At 37.4% G+C, this 22,520-nt stretch overlaps 1 long non-coding RNA gene across 2 annotated transcripts; it reads left to right on the forward strand.

Moving 5' to 3' along the window:
• The first annotated feature begins 1,675 nt into the window (after positions 1-1,675).
• On the forward strand, positions 1,676-22,136 carry LOC140519302 (uncharacterized). Of its 2 annotated transcripts, none has more exons than XR_011972164.1 (5): positions 1,676-1,866; positions 2,008-2,132; positions 2,420-2,600; positions 21,728-21,826; positions 21,979-22,136. It is a non-coding gene; the product is annotated as an uncharacterized lncRNA (long non-coding RNA). The 2 variants fall into 2 exon arrangements; XR_011972165.1 differs by having other exon boundaries at positions 1,678-1,866; positions 21,996-22,136.
• Positions 22,137-22,520: the final 384 nt, after the last annotated feature.

The following is a 22,520-nucleotide window of genomic DNA, read 5'->3' on the forward strand; positions in this document are numbered from 1 at the left end:
ATGAGCTTGTCACTCTCTATTCCAGAATCAAATATAAAGTCCTGTTTGGCATTTAAATCTCCAATAACTTAGCCTCTTCCTGCTTTCTAAAATCTTTTTATACTTTATTCCTCTTTAAGCACTCTTACCTAGCATCAATGGCCTAATTGCAATTCTTGAAACCTAACATTGTATCCTCTGTCTATACCTTTGCACTGACTTCATGGAATTCTTTTCCTCACTTCTACCTCTTAGCTTCCCTGGCTTTCTTCAAGATTCATCTCAAAGCTTATCTTCATCATGAGACCTCTCCTGGTCCCCCAACCTTCCCCTCTTGGAATGTCATCCATCTATGTATGGGTCTTGTATATACCTGCGGGTTATTTATGTGTTTTCTACCCCTATAGAATTATAAACTCCTTGAGTGAGTGTTTCTTTGTATCCCCACATCTTGTTACTGTTATTGTTACTGGTGGTGGGGGTGGTCCTTTTCTCTCAAAAAGCACCAATGACATCGTGGGTGATGTCTTAACTTGCGTATGAATTGGATTTAAGTGAGGCAGAACTGCACAAAGTCATTGGCTTCATTCACTCTTCCAGAGTTATGAAAGTCTAGTGGCAAGATAAAAATTAAGATGTCTGGAGATTCAGTGAATGATCTTTAGCTTTCATTGTGTCTGACACAGAGAAAGCACTAAGGCAATTCTTATGACTTATTCTTTCCATGATGCTACACAGCTCTTTGTATGTATTTTTTCTCTTCTCCTTACCATCCTGATCACTCTTCTCTAGATACATTGTATCTTATAAATGTCCTCCTAAAATGTAGGGCCTAGACCTGAACATAATCTTTCAGGGGTGATTTGACCAGCAAAGAGCACAATGAGACCACCAACCATCTCCCTCCTTCTTAACACTAAATCTCTCTCTCTCTCTGTCTCTCTCTCTCTCTGTCTCTCTCTCTCTCTGTCTCTCTCTCTCTCTCACACACACATACACACACACACACACAAACACACATTTTCTCTCCTTGTCTTCTCTATCTCCCGCCTTCTTTCTGTCTCTCTCTTCCTCTCCTCTCTTCTCCCTACTTCATCTTTATTTTCTTATTTTTTAAATGATCAAAAATATATTATCTCTTCATCCCCTTCAACCAGACACATCTCTCTTAATGCAATCTAAAATCAAATTAATTTTTTTGGTTACTATGTTGCACTATTGACTCATATTGAGCTTTCAAGGCCACTAAAATTCCCAAATCTTTTTTTACATGAAACTACTGTCTAGCCATTCTTTTTCCATTTGTGAAAATCATTTTTGAAAATGATTTTGAACCCAAGTATAAGCTGTTATATTTATCTTGGATGGATTGCATCATATTATATTTGGGCCATTGTCCTAACTTGTAAAGATCTTTTTTTCAATCCTGGCATCTACCATATTTTTTTTTAGCTCTGTCATATGTAATTTTGTAGGTATGTCTTCTATACCTTCCTCCACTTTGCCTTTTGTGTACATTTATGTATATATCTTTTATCCATTAAATTATAATTTTTTTGTATGTTCCTTTTCATTAGTTTGCTTGTCCCTTGAGACCTATTTTATGTTTTATCTTTGTATCCTCAGTATACTGTCCCTTGCACATAATAATTAACAAATACTTATTTAATTGAATTCTCTCTAAGTCAAATAAAAGTCATTATCATTTATCCATGAAAGTTTTAGTGTATTCACTGAATTGTCACCCTCATCCAGAAGGTCACTGTGACATCACTCTGTATGATGAGAGACCATCATAGTAGACAGCAGACAAAAGGCCATCAAATTCAGCAAGAGTTCATGGTACCCTGGCACAGTAGCAGTCAAAGTATGTTTGAATCTGAAAAGGTAAGCAAATGATAGTATTACCCTGAAGTTCATCTACCTAATTGCATCTGTCAGAGTAATTTGGCAAGTACAGACTGATGAGAATTCCAACAAATCATAATTCTTTCTCTCTTTCCTATCCTTATTATTTCCCTTGATTAGGCTGGTATTAATGGCATTACATCTTAAGAGGATGGTGAATCCTGCTTCAGAGTAGCTCTTATTCTGCTATCTTTCTCTTCTCTCATGATTCATGTGATGCAATAACTAGAGATGGAAACAGGAAGGTAAGTTGAAGTCATTTTTGGTAGTGTCCCATGTTTGGCCACAGTAGGTTTGAATTCCTGGTAATTTGGCAAAAAGAATTGAAGGCTTAATAATGCTAATGAAAATAAAATCTGGATGCCTAACTCTCACTAAAATAAAAATTTCAGTTATTATGAAATTGATTTGAAAAATATTCCAAAGTTTCAGAATTTGAGTCTGCATCAGTATTAGAAGTAACACTAATGATGACCATAGGGACATTCAGTGATCTGTAACAGTTTACTTTTTTTCTTTCTTTAAAAAATAGATTTCTATGGAAAGATTCTGTGTTTCTCAGCGTATCCTTACTCTACTCCCTGTCCTGGAGATGTATTGAAAAATTTTAAAATGGAAAAACAGTTCAGCAAAATCATCTGAGATGTTGAAGAAGTCCCATATTATTTGCAGTTTCCCCCAATCTTAGACACCCACCTCTACAATGAATCAGGGTAAGGTGACTTTTATGTGTTTTGGTGGGGGGTGGGTGTCAAGCTTAATCATTATATTTTCAAAGCATTCATTTTTGGTTATTTTGTTGTTTTCTTTCCATTTACATTCTTATAGTCATTATGTATATTGTTTTCTATTTCTGTTTACTGTTGTATCTATCCATATGTTTTCCCAAGTTCCTTTGTTTTATCATATTTATCCATTGTTTCTTGGAGTGGAGTAATATTCTATTATATTTATGTACCACGACTTGTTTAGCCATTCCCCAACCAATGGCAAGTCCTATATTCTGACATCAATAGTAGCAGCACCAGCTTTTGAGAACCTCAAGTTATAACAAGAGAACACTACTAGGAGATTTTACTTAGATATGGTTCATATCCCCAAGAAACTTATATTCACTCTAATGGGAAATGAGTGAGATAAGCACTCACAGCTATGATGTGATGAAAAAGGCTATTCAGTCTTTTTCTATTTAAAATGAACACTAGCATACAAATACACTATCTATATAATGAGTGAAAAGTAAACACATTTAGTCAAATAGACATTTTCAAGAATAATTCACATTTAAATAATGCTTTATTATTATAGAGGAGTGTACTATGTCATCTTATTCTCATAATCCTATGATGTAGTATAGCTATTATGATTGCCATTTTAGGGTCACTATGCTAAGCACAGGGGCTACAAAGAAAGGCAAAAAACAGTCCGTGTTTTTAAGGAGTTTACAATCTAATGGAGGAGATAATATGCAAATAACTAAGTACAAACACCCCTCCTTGATCACTTCTTTCCTGGCAGAGAAGCTTATGTACCTCAATGAAATTATGAGCCATGCCATGCAGTGTTACTCTAACCCACAATGGACAGTCCATAGTAGAGAGATCTGATGAAAGGTGATTCACCAGAGAAGGAAATAGTGAACCATTCTGGTATCTTTGCCAAGAAAACCCCATGGATGGTATTAAAATGATAAAAGATATGACAGTAGAATGAGCCCCTCAGGTCTGAAGGTGTCCAACACATTACTTGGAAAGAAGAGAGGACCACTACAAGTAACTCCAGAGAAAATGAAGAGGCTGGGCCAAAACCCAAAAGAAGCTCAGCTGTGGATGCATCTGGTAATGAAAGGATAGTCCAAAGCTATCTAGATCAATACTGCATAGGAACTTAGTATGTAAGATCTATGAACCAAGATAAGCTGGATGTGGTTAAACAGGAGATAGAAAAATTTAAACATCCAAATCTTAGATGTCAGTGAACTTAAATGGATGGAAATGGGTGAATTTAATTGCACTGATCATTACACATACTACTGTGGGCAAGAATCCTTTAGAAGAAATGGAATTGACCTCATAGTCAATAAAAGGTTGAGAAAAGTAGTACTGAGGTATAATGTAAAAAATGACAGAATGATAATCAGTTTGATTCTAAGGTACACCATTCAACATCACAGGAATATACAGGTATGCTCCAAACACTGATGCTGAAAAGGCCAAAGTTGAATAGTTCTATAGGTCAGAAGACCTATAACACCTTCTAGAAATAACACCAAAAAAGACTTCACATTCATCTTAGGAGATTGGAATCTAAAGCAAGAAATGAAAAGATAATTGGAGTAACAGGCAAGCTTGGCTCTGGAGTACAAAATGAACCAGGACAAAGATTTTGTAAGATTACTTATTGATCATAGCTAACACTTTTTCAACAACCCAAAAGGTGACTCTACACATGGACATCACCAGATACTCAATATAGAAATCAAATTGATTATATAAGTTTGTAGGCAGAGGTGGAGAAGCTCTATATAGTCAGTTAAAATAAGACCTGGAATTGACTGTGGTTCAGACCATGAGCCTCTTATTACAAAATTTGGAAAACTCAGCAGTGATTATTGGACTGGAAATGATCAGTTCACATCCCATTCTTAAAGAAGGGCAATGCCAAAGAATGAACAACTGCACTCATTTCATAACAAGGTTATACATTTAAGATTCTGCAAAGTAGGCTTCAGCCAAGAATTCTCAGAAGAGCAGGCTGGTTTTTGAAAAGGAGAGGAACTAGAGACCAAATTGCCAACATTCACAGCATGATGAAGAAAGCAAGGGAATTCCAGGAAAACATATACTTCTGCTTCATCAACTACACTAAAACCTTTGACTGTGTATGTCACAACAAAATGTGGCAAGTCCTCTGAGAGATGCAAGTACCAGATGATCTTACTTGTTTCCTGAGGAATCTGTATGTGGGTCAAGAAGCAAGAAGTTAAAAAAAAAAAAAAACATGAAAAAAATGATTAGTTTAAGATTGGAAAAGGAGTATGACAAGGCTGTATACTGTCACCTTATTTATTTAATTTATGTACAGCATACATCATGTGCACTGCCAACCTGAATGAATCAAAAGTTGGAATTAAGGTTTTTGGGAGAAATATCAACCACCTGAGATATGCACATAATACCACTCTGATGGCAGAAAGTGAAGAGAAATTAAAAAACCTCTTGATGAGGGTGAAAAAGGAAAGTGTAAAAGGTGACTTGAAGCTTAACATTGGCTGTTTTCTTTCCATTTATATTCTTATAGTCCTTTCTTGTATTTTTCAAAATTCTCTGCATATTTTAATATTGATGCTTATTAAATATTTGCTGAATGAAATGGTTTTGAAATTATTCTATTGTCCCAACCACAGTGAATGTGCAAGCTTTGGAAGATTTTTTTCTCCCAAACAATGGTAGTGAACTTGCATTCGTTCACTCACTTTATCCTACTTTAATATAACACTTTTTCCCCCAATTACATGTTAAAACAAAGGTAAAAAGATTTTTAAAAAAGTTTTGAGGTCCAAATTCTATGCCTTCCTCCCTTCTTACCGCTCACCCTCTCCCTGAGATAGTAAGCAATCTGATATAGTTTATACATGTACAATCATGTAAACCATTTCCATATTAGTCATTTTGTATAAGACAAATTTTTAACAAAGAATGAAAGAAAGAAGTGAAAAATAGTATGCTTCAGTCTGTATTCAGATAGTATCAGTACTCTTTCTGGAGGCGCGATAGTATACTTCATCATTAGTCCGTTGGAATTACCTTGGATCACTGTATTGCTGAAAATAGCTAACTTTCAGAATTCTTCATCGTACAATATTGCTGTTACTGTGTATGACACTCTCCTGGTTCTGATCAATTCACAAATCCATCCTACTTGTCACTTCTTTTTTTATAAGCTTCTTTCTTTTCTTTTCTTTCTTTCCTTTCTTTCTCTCTCTTTTCCTTTCTTTCTTTCTTTCTTTGTTTCTTTCCTTCCTTCCTTCCTTCCTTCGCCTCTTTCTTCCTTTCTACTTTTTAACATTCACGTTCACAAGATTTTGAGTTCTAAATTACCCCCTCCCTCCCTCTCTTCCCAAGATGGCATGCAATAGACTAAACATGTATGGTCATATTAAACATATTCACATTAGTCATGTTGTAAAGAAGAATCAAAACCAAATGGAAAATCCATGAGAAAGGAAACACAAAAAACAACAACAACAAAAAGAGAAAATAGTATGCTTTGATCTGCATTCAGACTCCATTCTTTCTCTGGATAATTGATAGCATTTTCCATCATGAGTCTTTTGTAATTGTCTTAGATCATTGCATTGTTCAGAAGAGTTAAATCTAACAAAGCTGGTTATCACACAATGTTGCTGCCATTGTGTACCATGTTCTCCTGGTTCTGCTCACTTCACACAGCATCAGTTCATGCAAGTCTTTCCAGGTTTTTCTGAAGTCTTCCTGCTCACCAGTTTCTTATTGAACAATAGTATTCCGTTACATTCATATACCACAACTTATTCAGCCATTTCCCAATTATTGGGCATCCCCTCAATTTCCAATTCTTTGCCAACACAAAAAGAACTGCTATATAGATTTTTGTATATGTAGGTCCCTTTCCCTTTTTTATGATCTCTTTGGGACACAGACCTAGTAGTGATATTGCTAGATCAAAAGGTAGCACAGTTTGGGCACAGTTCCGAATTGTTCTCCAGAATAGCTGGATCAGTTCATGACTCCATCAACAATGAATTAGTATTCCAATTTTCCCACATCTTCTCCAACAGCTATCATTTTCTTGTTTTGTCACGTTAGCCAGTCTGATAAGTGTGATGTGATACCTCAAAGTTGTTTGCATTTCTTTAATCAATAGTGATTTAGCTGCTTATCACTTGCTTGTCACAAACATATATCACAGCTCATTCAGCCATTGTCCAGTTGATGGGCATCCTCTCAATTTCTGATTCTTAGCCACCATAAAAAAAACCTGCTATAAATATTTTTGAACAAATAGGTCTTCCAACATCCATATCCCCTTCCATGTCTTCTCCAGCATTTATCATTTTCCTTGTTTGTTATATTAGATAATCTGACAAGTTTGAAGTAGTACCTCAGAGTTGTTTTAATTTGCATTTCTCTAACAAATAGTTCTACTTTTGACTGTCATTATACAATCATAAATTAGCTAAGGGATGTGGACATGGGACAGAAAAAAAGCTATTTGATCTTTGTGAACATCTGACCTATAACATTATTAGTGGCATACTCTAAGACACTGAGCAAATCAACCCTAATTATTCTACAGAAATATGTTATAGGCCAACCTACAAATATGTTAGTACCATTCATGGGTAAATCTTGGCTTATTTGGATATATGTGGATGATTCCCATTTCAGTCTGAATTGACAATTTGATTTCATTTGCTTCAATGGACATTGTTAATAATCCATGTGTAAGACAATGTAGGAAGGAACTGAGATACAAAAATGAAGCATAAGATCTTAAATTTGGAGTTAGAATGGATCTTTGAGGCTATCTAATTCAATGCCTTCATTACAGAAATGAAGAAACTAAAGTCCAGAGAGACTGAGTCACTTGTTTAAGGCTATAAAGGGCGTAAGTAGAAGAGTTGAGATTTAAACCCAGGTTTTCTGACTCCAAATTAAATTCTTTTTCTATTCTATCATGTGGACCCCTAGCATAACAGCCTCTGCTCTCAATGAGCTTACAGTCTAATAGGCGAGATTATGCAAGTAAATAAATAGTATTACATAAGTCAAAATTTAATAAAGGCAAAGAAGATAGGTGATTCAAAATTTACATGAATGAATATCCTTTAATTTTTGTGAATTATTCCCTAACTGATAAATGTTCAAATGGTCAAAGGATATGGATAAGGAGTTTTCAAAGAAATTCAAGCTATCAACAACCAACCATATTTCCGAGTCACTAATAATTTGATAAATACATATTAAAGCAATTCTGAGGTTCTACTTCACACCTAGCAGAATGGCAAAGATGACAAAAGAGGAAAATAACAAATGTTGGTGGGACTGTGGAAAAACAGGCAAATTAATATACTATTGTTAGAGCTAAGAATTGCTCAAGCTATTCTGGAAAGCAATTTGGAACTCTGTTCAAAAATTCCCTCAACTTTCTGTACCCTTTGATTTAACAAATACCATGACTAAGCCTATAGTCCAAAGAGACCAAATAAAAAGGAAAACAGCCCAAATGTACAAAAAAAAAATTTATAGTAGTTCTTTTCACAGCAGCAAAAAAAAGGTGCAAACTTATGGAGTGCCTACTTATTGGGGTATGGCTAAACAAATTTTGTATGATATATGAATATACTGAAGCAGAGTAAAGTGAGCAAAACTAGGATAACAATTAATATAATTACAACCGCATTATTAGAAAATAAAAACTTTGAAAGACTTTAGAACTCTTTTCAATGCAATGACCAACCACAATTCCAGAGTTTCAAAGATGAAGTGGAATTTGTTTTGCTGAACTGTGCCCATTTGTTTTGAGGGCTTTCTTTTTTTCCTTTTTTATTCTTCAACTTGGGTGGGGTGGGAGGGGTAAGTGGGAGAAAAAACTAAATGCTTATAAAAAATAGAAGTAAAAACTTTTGAATAAAAAAAGAGGATAACTTGGAAGGACAGGTTACAGTTCTTGACTACAAAATTATGAGGTTGGAAAAAATCCTTAAATCATATGAACTTTCACTGGGGTGGCACGGGGGTGGGGGACTAGAGCAAGTTCTATGGAATAATCCTCACTTGAGCCAGATCACAAGGCAGAGAATTTCAACAGGTGTAGATGTGAAGGGAGAGAATTCTAGGAATGAGGGATCATCTTCAAGGATATGCTTGCACTATACCCTTTGACTCAGCAATACCACTTCTAGGACTGTGTCCCCAAGAGATCATAAAAATGGGAAAGTGTCCCACATGTACAAAAATATTTATAGCAGCTCTCTTTGTGGTGGCTAAAAACTGGAAATCAAGGGGATGCCCATCAATTGAGGAATGAATTGTGGTATATGAATGTAATGGAATACTATTGTGCTATAAGAAATGATGACCAGGAAGATTTCAGAGATGACTGGAAAGACTTATATGAACTGATGCTGAGTGAAAGGAGCAGAACCAGGAGAACTTTATACACAGCAACAATCACAGTGTGTGAGGATATTTTCTGGTAGACTTAATACTTCATTGTAATGCAAGGACTTAAAAAATTCCCAATGGACTCTTGAGGCAAAATGCCTTCTACATCTAGAGAAAGAATTATGGCATTTGAACACAGAATGAAGCAGATCATTTTCTTTTGTATTATGTTTTGTTTTGTTTTGTGATTTCTCCCATTCATTTTAATTTTTCTATGCAACATGACTGAGGTGAAAATGTATTTAATAGGAATGTATGTGTAAACCTATATTAAATTGTATGCCATCTCAGGGAGGGAGTGGAGAGAGAAGAGGAAGGAGGGGGAGGGAGGGGGAAAAAATCTAAGATATATAGAAATGATTGTAGAACACTGAAAACAAATAAAATAATTTAATTAAAAAAGATTTGTATTTAAAAAAAGAATTTGCTTGCACTGAGAAGGAATAGGACAGGATCGTGGCTGGAACTTTCTGCTCCTTCATCACCAATCCATGGATGCTGATTAGTCATTTAGCAGTAATTGTAATCATATATTCAAGTCCCATTTAAAAATTTTAAAACAGGCTCATAAATCAGCTTATATTATAGTTCCCTTCTAAACATAGGAAGGTAAGGGTGTGCAGTATCTTTTATTCCATATATATATATGTATATAGTTTATTAAGGATGCAGTATCTTTTTAAAAAATTCCTCACCTTTGGTGGGTCTGTCACCATATTCTTCTTCTACAGATCATTTAAAAAATTTTACTGTATCAGTTATGTTATGTTTTATTTACTGTTATCATGTTATGTTACTGTTATGTTATGTTACTATTATCAGTTATCATGTTATGTAGGTTTGTTTCACAATAATGATGTGGCTGCTAAAATGTAACTGCTCCACCAGTATGATATGATAGAGTGAGACTTTATGTTAAAATACACCTGAATATCTTGGGTAATATTGGCAGCTTCTATTTCTGGCATTTCACTGGATGTGACCTTAGGGCACACTAATCTATGACTCAATTTTCCCTAGCTATGTAATGGGTTTGTAAAACTGCTCCATTGTAAAACTGACTCTTGACTATTCATTTCAGCTGGTTCTAGAGCCTTTTTCTGTTAGTATGATTGCATTCCAATGTAAAGAACTGAATCATTTCCAGGACTCCAGAATAACTGGGGTCATATTCTTCTCATACAAAATGCCTGTTTCTGCTTGAAAAATAAGAGAATTACGTAAGTGACTCATTTGCTCTGCTTTACTTTGTCTTTGAAAAACTTGGGCTTTGGCTGACTTGGCTTATCTAGACCAATTTAAATAACCCTGCTATGCCAGTTTCTTTAACAGAGAGTGACAGCTTGGATTTCAAGTTCAAACCATGTTCAGATTGTTTTGTGGGAATTTTCTCAGTGAAGATGTAAAGAATCTCAAAGGGGTAGATGTTTCTTAAAGGTCTTGGAAGAGGAGATGATGAATATGGAGGGAGAAATGATTCAAATTTAATGGTCTTTGGAATGCAAATTAATGATTTAATCAGATATTCCACCCCCTGTGTCTTTTAAAGAGGAGAGCAAAAATACAGAGAAGTTGTAGATAAAGAGTCATAGGATTTTTAGAGTTGGCAGAAAATATAGAGATCACTAGTTCAACTTTCACATTTTATGGGAAGAAATTTAGGCTCAGTGATTTGCCCAAGGTCATACAGTGATTTAGTGAGAGACAAGAAAGCAAGTTTCTGTCTCATTCCATTTTCTTTATTTCTTTGGTCTTAACATGCTTTTTGGCTTTATGTGTCACAAATTAAATTAGACTTAATTCCTCCTTGAAAAATTGGCTTCAGCTGTAGGTATATAGAATGAATAAGCTGTATGAATTTTGAAGTTATTTCCATATTTCTAGGTGCCATGGGTTGCCATGGCCAAAGAATTTGCCTCCAAGTATCTTTCTGAGTTGTTCAGGAAAGAAGAGAAGAAAATAGTGCCATGAAAGAAATGTACAGTTGAAAAAGTTAGTCAAATGGCAAATGAAAGGCATAACCAACAAATAGCAACATGCACACCTTTTGTATCTATGCCCATTTAAGGGAAATGGAGGAAGGGCCTTAGTACGTTGGGTCCCCTTCCCTTCACCATGGTGAACTTATTAAAGACCGTAGAGAAGAGTTACATGGGATAGGAAGATATGGATGGATTGAGATATGCATTATTTTTGGAAATATCTGCATTGATAAGATCACAGATCCATTTGATTATTTATTAATGAAAAGAGAGGCAAATGAGCTAGATCAAATGCTTGTTTCTCTTGTAAAAGATTTCATGACATTAAAAGATAAAATTGGATTTAGTAATAAGGTCTCATGACTGTTTAGTTTCTCTTCCCCCCTTCACCTCATTTTCTGAGTATATTTCTCTTTTTAAAGTCTCATTTTAAAAAATTGCCAAGAATTTATTTTTTCCTCCCTCCCATCTTCCCCTCTGTTGGAAAAAGAAAAAAAGAAATAGAAAACCCTTGTAACAAATAAGTATAATCAAGCACAATGAATTAATTTCGATATTTACCCTGTCTAAAAATGTCTGTCTTATTCTGCATAGGATGAGACCTCTCTGTCAGGAGAATGGGTAGCATTCTTTATCACTAGTCTCCTGGAATTATGGTTGATCTTTATATTGAACTAAATTCTTAAGTCTTTCAAAATTATTCATTTTTACTTTGTGGATATTACAGTATAAATTTTTCTCCTGGTTCTACTCACTTTACTTTGTATCAGTTCATACAAGTTTTCCTAGGTTTTTAAAAAATTGTCTCTTTGATCATTTCTTATAGCACAAGTATTCTGTTATATTCATGTACTGTAATTTGTTCAACCATTTCCAAATTGTTTTCAGTTCTTTGCCACTACAGAAAAGGCTGTCTATGTTTTGTACATGTAAGCCCTTTTTCCACTTTCTTTGATCTCTTTGGTGTATGCATCTAGAAATAGTATTGCTGAATCAAAGGGCATGCATAGTAACTTTTTAGGCATTTCTCTTTTTCTTTTTCCTCCATTAATGATGTCCACAAGGTAAGGACCATATAATATTGGCTCCCAAAAGTCAAACAAAAATAATGCTATTGGGAAGATCTTATCACAGACTGCATCAATTCAGCTTATACCACACAAAATACTGTATAAGCAAAGAGTAAATATGACATTTCTCATTAGATATGTAGTGACAGAGAAAGAATAGAGGAATAAAATGCTTAGATTTTCAAAGTTTCTGCAACGTTTGGGAATGAAGGATAGTCAGAGTTTTATGTCTCATCTATAGAATATAAGGCTGGATGCTCAGGTAAAAATTGGATAAAATCTTTTGTCAATACCAATTAATCAAAATTGCCTGCCTTTAATATGCTAGAACAAAAGACCCATATTGAATCTTGGAGGGCTCAAGCTAGGTTGATACTTGATTTCTTTTGGCAGTTTCCTAATTTTAGAGTAAAACCCTAGAATTGGGACTACCTACTAAATGATAAGAAATAGATGGCATCATGTTAGTCATGTCTACCCTTCAGGTAGGTGAGTTTGGTACTTCTTTGGAAGTTTTAACTATTATCAATGATCATTAAAATGAGAAATAAGTCAAAGTAGCTTTCAATCTTGAAAACCACTATGTGAAACCAGTGCAATGCAAATGGTCCCACATACAAACTTGCTCAGAGGATGACAGAAGCGTTCAATGGGGTTTTCTCAAGTTCAAAAGAAATAATGACTCTTTGGATTATGAAATAGGTTTCCACAACATTTCAATAAGCTTTCTTGATAATATTTGAGAATTTAATTCAATTCTACAACCATGGGCTTATGGGCCAGACATTGCTAGGTGCTAGGGATATAAAGAAAAAATTAGTCATTGCCCTCAAGAAGTCTAAATTCTATTGGGGGAAGGAAGAGGAACAGGCAAGAAACAACATGTACACATATAAATACAAAATACGCACAAAACAAATACAAAGTAATTTGGAGAGCTAGAGCAGCCGATGACTACTGAGAGGTGAGAGGCGGTACTTGACTGAGTCCTGAGCTAAGGGTTCTAAGAGGTGGAGGTGAGGAGGGAAGACATTCCATGTATCAAGGGGCACCGAAGTAAGAGATGGGATGTTGTATATGAGGAACATTAAGTAGTTCAGTTTGGCTGAAAAACAGAATCTGTAAGAGAGAAAGTAATAGGTAACCAGTCTGGACAGACTGACTAGAGCCAGATTGTGAAGGACTTTAAATGCTAAACAGAGAAGTTTGTAGTTTATCCTAGAGATGACTGACTGAGAGTCATTGCAGCTTCTGGAGAAGGCAATCCCTTGCTACCCAGGATCCACATTCCATGCATGAGGAAATAAAACAATGTAATGTATCCTTTAATAGGAAATGGGAAAACGTTATAGAGTACAAGACCAAAATTGTTGATAACTTGAGTGGATACAGCACAAACTAAAACACTTATTATATCATTATATATTATATATTATATCATTATATTATATTATATATTATATCATTATAAATTATTTCTATTGTGTATTCATTATCAGGATGTGATTTAATAAAATATTCTCAAAGACTGATTGAATAACAATAATATATTTGCAGGCAATTTCTTTCTGTTTTCTTCAAGTTAATAAATCATTGTAAATATATTTAAACTTGACTCACTCTTGTGTAACTTGCCTTCTTTATATTCCAATACTGAACTATCCTGCAGAATGTATTTCTGTATATAAATCATTCTAGCTAAGAGACTGTCAGCTTTACATTTTTACCATGAGTACTCGAATACCGTACTCAGATTGAGTAGGACCATATATTATGGAAGAAAATGCCCAAGTACTATGATATCTTTGTTCTTTGGCCCACTGATTTGTACATTTAATGCAGATGAGATTTAAGAACATAATAAATGTCAGTTCTTTGCACCAGCAAAATGAAAATGCTGAGCAATTCCTAAAATTGATGATTTTAATTAGTGATGTATATCTCTTTGGACACCAAAGCAGATTTCTTTCTGAATCAAAATGATTTTATTTGGAGGTAGTTAAGGAAATTTTTTTATGACATTTCTAAATGGTTATAGAATATTTTGACAGTTTAGCCACAGAAAGCTATCTGTAGGTGAGACAATATGAGGAGAGAAAACAAATACTTCACCAGGGGAAAGGAAAGAAATGAGGAAAATAAGTGTTTTAGGCCTTGTATAATTCAGATTTTTAGGTTTTGACCTTTTCTCTCCAATTAGACTGTAAATTTATGGAGTGTGGAGTGCAGGAGAGTCTATCTAGTAGTCCATATATCCTTTAGAAATAAGATGTACCCTGGTAGGAAGATATAGAATAATATTTATTGAATGAATGAATGAAAAAGAACAATATAGCACTTGCCTTCAAGGAGCTTATATTCTAATTCATAGGTTATTTATTAAGCACCTATTATGTGCCAGGAACTGAGCTAAATGCTGGGGATACGAATAAAAGGACGCTATTCGCTACCCTCAAGAAACTTACATTCTAATGGGAGGATACAACACAGATTGGAGTGCTTGAAGAGGGGAGAGGATTAAGAGAAATTAGTTGGTGGGGTGGGCAATGAGTGGAAGTAGAGGGGTAGGAGGAAAAGTACTTGACCTGGAGTGATGATGAGTATTCTGGAGAGAATTCAGGTGAGAATGAGAGAAAGCATGGGTGGAATTATTTATAAAATGGTGGTACTGTGGAGGAAGATATTAGTGAGAAGGGATAAAGAGCCTAGGGTGAAGTATGTGGCAATATAGCAAGCAAGGAGGAGGAGGAATCTGTAGATATTGTAGATCTGCATGGCTATGGGCAGGAAAGGGTGTTTTGTTTTGTAACATCACAGGTATGTTAGTTTAGCCTTAGGAAGGAAAGAAACAGGCATTTATTAAATGCCTACTAAGTGCCACCCCTGTGCTAGACATTGTACTAATCAGTTTATAAATATCATCTCATTTGATCTTCACAACAACCCTGTGAGGCAAGTACTATTATTATCCCCATTTATAACTGAGGAAACGGAAACAGAGATTAAGTGACTTGCCCAGTGTCACACAGCTACTAAGTGTCTAAAGCTGGATCTTTCAAAGTCCACCTTTCCATCCATTTCACCACCTAGCTGCCTTAGGAGAATAGATTGATAAATGCTTTCCAGGGGCAGCTAGGTGGTACAGTAGATAGAATGCTAGACTTAGAATCAGGAAGACTCATCTTTGTAAGGTCAAATCCAGCCTCAGACACTTCCTAGCTGTGTAACCCTGGACAAGTCACATAACCCTATTTACCTCAATTCCTCATCTGTAAAATGAACTGGAGAAGGAATTGGCAAAACACTCCAGTGTCCTTGCCAAGGAAACCCCAAATAGGGTCATGAGGAGTTGGACACGATGACAAACAACTGAATAGCATTTCTAAAAGCAACGTCAAAATTGATTTCATTAGGGTTTCAGAGGGACGGGGCATCAAGGATAGAGTGCTAGCCTGGGAACAAAGAGAACTGAAGCTCAAGTCCCACTTCTAACACATACTGGTTGTATGTGTACCTAAAGTTGGGTAGGGGTAACTCTAGACAAGTCATTTTATGCCCCAACAATCTAGACAACTTTCCAAAACTAAATTGCAGAGAAGGTGCCAACATGCATTGTGAGAGGAAGTTTCCTTATCTGGTAGTTCCCTTTGCCTATGAAATCACAGGTCCAGCTTTGATCCCTAGTCTACCCAGAAGTAGAAGGGGGTGAAGGAAGGTATGTACCTTGCAGCAAGACAGATGACTAGGGGATGGCAGAGATTTCAACTGAAGCATGGTGGAGGTGGGCTAAAGAATTGTGGGCCAAATGAGACATTCATCCTGGACAGCCTAGATTAAGTCAGAGTTCCAGAAGTGAAAGAGTGAAGTAAAAAAATCAATCAATTAATAAACATTTATTAAATTTAGTATAGGCCGGTACTAAGCTGAGTGTACAAAAATAGGCGGAAGATAGTCCCTGCCTCATGGAGCTTACAATCTAATGGGGAATATGGCATGTAAACGTATACAAAGCAAGCTTTATAAGGATAAATAGGAAATAATCAACAGAGGGAAGACACTAGAATTAAGAGGAGTTAGTTGTGGGGCAGCTAGGTGGTGCAATAAATAGACCACCAGCCCTAGAGTCAGGAGGACCTGAGTTCACTTCTAATCTCCACCACTTGATGCTTACCAGCTGTGTGACCCCAAGCAAGTTACTTCACTTTTTTAACTTAATCAATTGCCTTGCCCCCCCCCCCCAAAAGGAGGGGTTGGTTGGGAAAGGCTTCCTGTAGAAGATGGGATTTAAGTTGGCACTTAAAGGAATCAGGGTGGTCACTAGGCAGAGCAGAGGAGGGAGAGCATTCCAGATATGAGGGACAGCTAGAGAAAATCCCTAGAGATGAAGTGTGTTGTTCCTGGAACAGCCAGGAGGCCAGTGTCACTGGATGGAAAAGTACGGGTTGCAACATCTCTCAAAGGTGAGATTGACAGACCTTAACAACAAAATGGATATAGAGGGTGAAAGGGGTAAGAGATAATGAGGAATCTGAGATAACTCTTAGATTACAAGTTTAAGGGATTGGGAGGATAGTGTGGCTCTGTACAGTAATAGAGAAAGTAAGAGTAGGGAAGGGTTTAGGGGAAAAGATAATGAATTCCATTTGGGACATAGTAGGTTTAAGAGGACTACAGGACATCAGACAGTTAAAGGTTCAAGATTGGAGGGCAACAGAGAGATTGGGACAGGAAAGGTAAATTTGAGAATTATCAGCATAGAGATGGTTATTAAATCTATGGTAGCTGATGAGATAATCAAGTAAAGTAGTACAGAGGGAAAAGAGAAAGGGATCCAGGACAGAACCTTGAAGGTTACCTAAAGTTGTGGGGGCAGGATGATCTGGGGAAGGATCCAGCAAAGGAGACTGAGAAGGAGAGAGTGATGTCTGGAAAACCTAGAGAGAACAGTATCAAGGAGGAGAGAATGATCAACTGTTTCAAAGGCGGCAGAGAAGTCAAGGAGAATGAGGATTGAGAAAAGGCCATTAGATTGACAACTAAGTGATCATTAGTAACTTTGGAGAGAGCAATTTTGGTGAAATGATAAGATAGGAAACCAGATTGTAAGGAGTTAAGAAAAGAGGGAGAGGAGAAAAAGAGGAAGCACCTATAGTAGTCTTCCAAAATATTGTGTTGATTTAAAAAAAAAAATCACACAGCTTCTTGCTCTAGTTGAGGCAGATTTTATGACAGAAACAAAACTTATTATCAGCTAATAAATAACCAACTATTAGATTGACTCATGTTCAAGACAACTCAAATTCTACCTGTGTAAAGAGGCATTTCCTAGTTACCCCCATTGTCACTACCTTCCCTTTAGGATTTTTATATCTTATGTGCATAATTGTTTGCTGTTTTCCCCATTAGCATGTGAGCTCCATGAGGACAGGGACTCTGTTGTCATCTTTTTTCTGTATCCCCAGCTCTTAGCACAGTGCCTGACAATAAATGTTTGTCAATTGGTTGCTTCAAAATTGCCTGCTCTGCAAAAAGCTCTTAAGTGTCCTTTTTGAGATCATGTCAGCAGACTCCAATTATAGCCCAGGGTATTTACTGCAGAGTGCCTTGAAGGAAATATTGTCTAGGACTGGAAGATAATCTCACAGTAGGCTGCCCCAGTAAGACCATATGTGAAATATTATATTCAGATCTGGATGCCACATTTTAGGGATGACACTGATAAGCTGATGTATCCAGAAGAAGATGCCCATGGGGTAGTGGGTGGGGAAAGGGACACAGATATGATATTTCTACAAGTATTTGAAGAATTGTCGTGGGGAAGTGGTTGATTTTGTTGTACCTGGCACCAGAGGACTAAATTAGGAACAGCCAGTGGAAGTTACAGAGAAACATATTTAGACTCAGTATCAAAGGAAAACTTCCTAGCAATTAAAGCTATCTAAAAGTGGGACAGTACTGCCTTTGGAATTAGTAGGTTTTCCCCCACTTAAGGAGCCCAAGAGAATGATCATTTTGGTGGAGAGGGATCGTGTTTTAGGGTCTTGTTACTTAGCAAGGTTAGAGTTGTATAGACATACTTGATTTGAATCAACAGTTTCTGAGTCGTAGACTGATTGAAAAGATGAATGAATGAAAAACATTAAGAATTTACTATGATGCTAAGCACTATGTTAATACCTGCCTTCAATGAATTTACAAACTAATGGGATAAACTACAACACATATTAAGGGATTAGGTGGGAAGTTACTGGGATGGTCAAAGTTATTGAGATGATGATGACTGAAACACTCCATTCAGGAATAATGGCAGAATTTATCTGATTTTAGTTTTTGGTTCTAGAACTGAAGAAGGTGATGACTGGTGGAGGGGGAAACCAGCAATCAGAAGAGCTGGTCTGAGGGTTGAAGTTTCTGCAGTATGTTGACTCTGGTAGGGGTGGTAGTATAGAGGGAAGAAAGCTGTTTAAAAATCTAGAGATACATGTTCTAAAAGGCAGGTAATGGAGAAGCCTAGGAGCCTAGCAAGTTGTTGTTTTTAGACGAAATGTTTCCTTCTAGTTTGTATGAACAAATGTATACTTTAATGTGGCAAACTACAGTGCTATTATAGTACCGGTACTTTATGGTCCAGAGTTCCAATAATTTATCAGGGAAGAAAACATAAACATACATATATACGAAACAAATATGAAATGCATTTGCAGGGTTAGAGGAGGAACGTTCAGATCAGCTAGAGCAGAAATTATTAACAATTTTTTGTAAAAAGTCTTGGAGTTCTTTGACAGTCTATTGAAGTTGATAGTACCTTTCTCAGAATAGTTTTTAAATGTATACAATATATAAGATTACAAAGGAAACAAATTATATTGAGTTATCAAATTAAAAAAAAACCTATTTCATAGACCTTGCCAAGTTAAGAACTCCTAAGCTAGAGGGATGAGGACAAGTTTCATGTAGAAAGGAAACAAAGGATTGATTCTAAGGGATAGAGTTGAAAAGGCAGTGCATTCCAGGTAGAAGAAAGGCAGTAGTGCAAAGTTATGGAGACAGAAAAAGGAGAGTCCTATGTAAGGAACAGCAGAAAAATCACTTTGACTGGGCAGTGGATTAGAGGAGTAATATATAAAGACTGTTGGAAAGATAAGTTTCAGCCAGGGCTTTAAGAGCCTAAGAAGCTTACAATTGGATCATAGAGGTAATAGTGAGCCATTGGAATTATTTGAGTAAAAAAGTAACATGATCAGGCCTGAACTTTAGGAAAATCACTTTGGTATAATTCTTATGTTATTTTTCAAAATTTCACAGGTTTTTCAGGAAGAAAATTATAAAACATTACTCATTAGTACATTTCTGTATTTCTAGCAGCTTTATAAATTTCATTTTATAGCAATTTTCACCACAGGAAAACATTAAAATTATTTGTGTGAATACTCTGCTGTCTCTAAAATGAAACAGCATTCTGGTTTTTTTGTGTTTTCCATATTTCTTGCAGTGCTATACTTTTGATAAGAGAAAATAGCAACTGTCTGGTTGATAAGTAAAGGAGATTTTCATTATTTGCCAAAAAACTTTCCAGGATATTCAGTTCCCAAAATAGAAGTTGAAAAAGTCAGTTTTCAGTGACTTGGTTTGGACTTTGAACCTGCCTTAATGCCCACATTTTCTCATTCACTCTCTCTTTTTTCCTTGATGATTTTTAAAAATACTTTTTAATACTTACTTAGTCTTTGTTACTAGTAAGAGGCACAAAAAGAAATATAATAATCGCTTTAGGAAACCACTGATGCCAACACTGTTTCCTGATTTTCTGATCTTTGCGGTTCAGGAGGTTTTTAATGAGTATTTTTTTAAAGTTAACAGAGCGCCACGGCTGCCACCTCCGCTTTCCTTTCCTCAATTGACTTTTAAATAACGGTAAGCCCGACACTATCCAGAAAACAGCTCTGGTTCTGCCTGCATGAACAAGACCTCCCATCTAAAGACATTTGGAAGGGGAGTGTGTCACTCGTGCACTGCCTGTGTTTTCTTTTAGGGACTGGAGTAGCTGGGGCAGTAGAATGAACATGGAACATCCCTGAAATAAGTCAGGGATAACTGATGATACTTTGCCCCGTGGTAAATGGGACAGAGCACGTGGTGGTGAGGGCAGTGTAGCTGGTACAGTGATCAACACTCTTGAGAGACTCCTAGGCTTTTCCTCTTGTTGTGCTCTCCCTTTCACATCACTGACCTCCCAGAGTCCAAGCTTTTTCATTTGGTTTACTAAACTTTACTTCCTACATTTAAGCATCCAAAAAAGCTTGTCATAATTGAGTCTGTGGGTAAGCCATCTTGATCTTAGAAAAAAACAGTTCAGAGTGTGTTGGGCCAGATTGGTTTACAAGTACAAGGCTTATTCTCCATTTGTCTAGGAATGCAATGTAATAGCCAAGTCTGACATTTATTTTTCTTGTACTAAGAAGCCTAGAAGAAAAATGTGAAAGGATGGTTTTTGTTTATTGTTTTTGCTTAAAAATAGAAGTTATCTGATATTTCTAGTTACCTTCACAAATAAAGTATGGTTTTCAAACTGGAAAAAAAAAGCTAACAGAGAAAAATTCTGATCTAGCAAGAGCTATTTTGCTAAGATAAATAGCTATACGGTAAGGCAAAAGGTTCCATTACCATTAGGTTTGTACTTTGGCTTTCTTTATATGAAAGATGGATTATGAATGCTTGGAAGGGCTTTCCATGTCTGTTGTGATTTGGGCCTAAGACTTATATTATGGGATTTAAAGCTGAGAAGGCCCTTTAGAGACCCAATCTCTTAATTTTACAGGTGAGGTGAGACACAGGATGGTAAAATGATTTGCTCAAGTATCTGCAGGTAGGAAATACCAAAGTTCGGTTTTAATGCTCCATCTTCTGACTCAAATGCCTGAGCTCTTTTTGTCAGTTGTGCACACAATTGATCTGGCCTATGAAATAAAGATACATTTTCTTGGTATTTTCTGTTAGGAATCTGGGGGTGCCTGTAGTTAATTAGAGGGCACATAATGGGTGCTCCTTCTTGTGGAACATAGGGTAAGGTATAACTGATATTTTGGATCAGGAAGATCTAGGTAAAAATTCTTCCTCAGATACTTACCAGCGAAGTGACCATAGGCAAATCAACTAAACTCTGTGAACCCCAATTTCCTCATCCATAAAATGGGACTGATGATGCCTATCTCTACCTTTCAGGGCTCCTCTGAGGTTCAGGTGAGATATAGTGTGAAGTCCTATGCCAACTTTAAAGTGGCACATAGATAATCAATGATTAGTATGCCCTCCAAACTGAATTCTTCACTTTTGGATGGAAAGGGGCAGTATAGATCCACACCCCTGCGCTGCGTGAGAGAGAAGGGAGGTGACAGGTGTAGTTGAGAGGACTACATAGAAGGGTAAAGAGTTTCAGATTTAGGGCTGAGAAGGGCCTCAGGGGATCAATGAGTCCAGTCCCGTAACGTTTCGCGGGAGGTACTGGAAGATCCGACAGCCGGTTGGGAGCTGCGCGGGGACCCTGGCGTCTTCCCAATGGCCTCCATGCCTTTTTTCCCAGTTTTAGAAAGGCCAGCGGGGCTGAAGCGCTGGGAGATGTTACCATCCTGAAGGAGCTGGGGTGAATCGGGGGAGCGAGGCGGAGAGGATTCAGGCCGAGGTAAGGACTGGGGGAAAAGGGGTGGTTAGTGTGCGGGAGGGGGTGGTGTGGAAGCATGAGCTCCAAGCGTGCGCCTGCGGAGGTATGGGGGACCACGGCCTTGGAGGAGCCCCAAGTACAGCTGGGAGTGCTTAGAGATCATTCCAGTCCAGTCCTCTTCATTTTGCAGATGAGAAAATCGAGACCTGGACTGAATGATCTTGTTTCCACAGGAGGATCTGGCCTGGGTGTATGGGGTAAAAGGGACAGGCCATGCTACTAGGGCTCCCCCAAACTCCAAGATCCCGGGGGGCGGGCTCCAGGGGCGGTTGCCGGGGGGTGTGGGGTGTGGGGAGATAATGGGGGGGGACAGTTGGCGGCCCACGCGCTAGGACCTGACCCCCCTCCCTTCCTCTCTCTCCGCCCCACTCCTTTCGCTCTGTGACGCAGGGAGCGGCCTCCCCCGCGGGAGGGGCTGGGGGGAGGGTAAGAAGGGGAGGAGGGAGGCGGGACCCAGCGAGGGGAGGGGGGAGGGGGGAGTGGAGGAGGGAAGAAGGGGAGGGAGGGGGCGGGGAGGAGCGACTAAGGGGGCGGAGCCAGGGCGGCTGAGGCCCCGCCCCGGGCCGAGCGAGGACGCTACGGAGCAGGCGCGTTGCTGCCCCTTGCCTTCTCCAGAGCTACTGCCGCCCCGGCCGCCGCCATTTGCACTGGGACC

Source organism: Notamacropus eugenii, chromosome 1 (assembly GCF_028372415.1).
Source record: "Notamacropus eugenii isolate mMacEug1 chromosome 1, mMacEug1.pri_v2, whole genome shotgun sequence".
Classification (NCBI taxonomy): Eukaryota; Metazoa; Chordata; class Mammalia; order Diprotodontia; family Macropodidae; genus Notamacropus; species Notamacropus eugenii.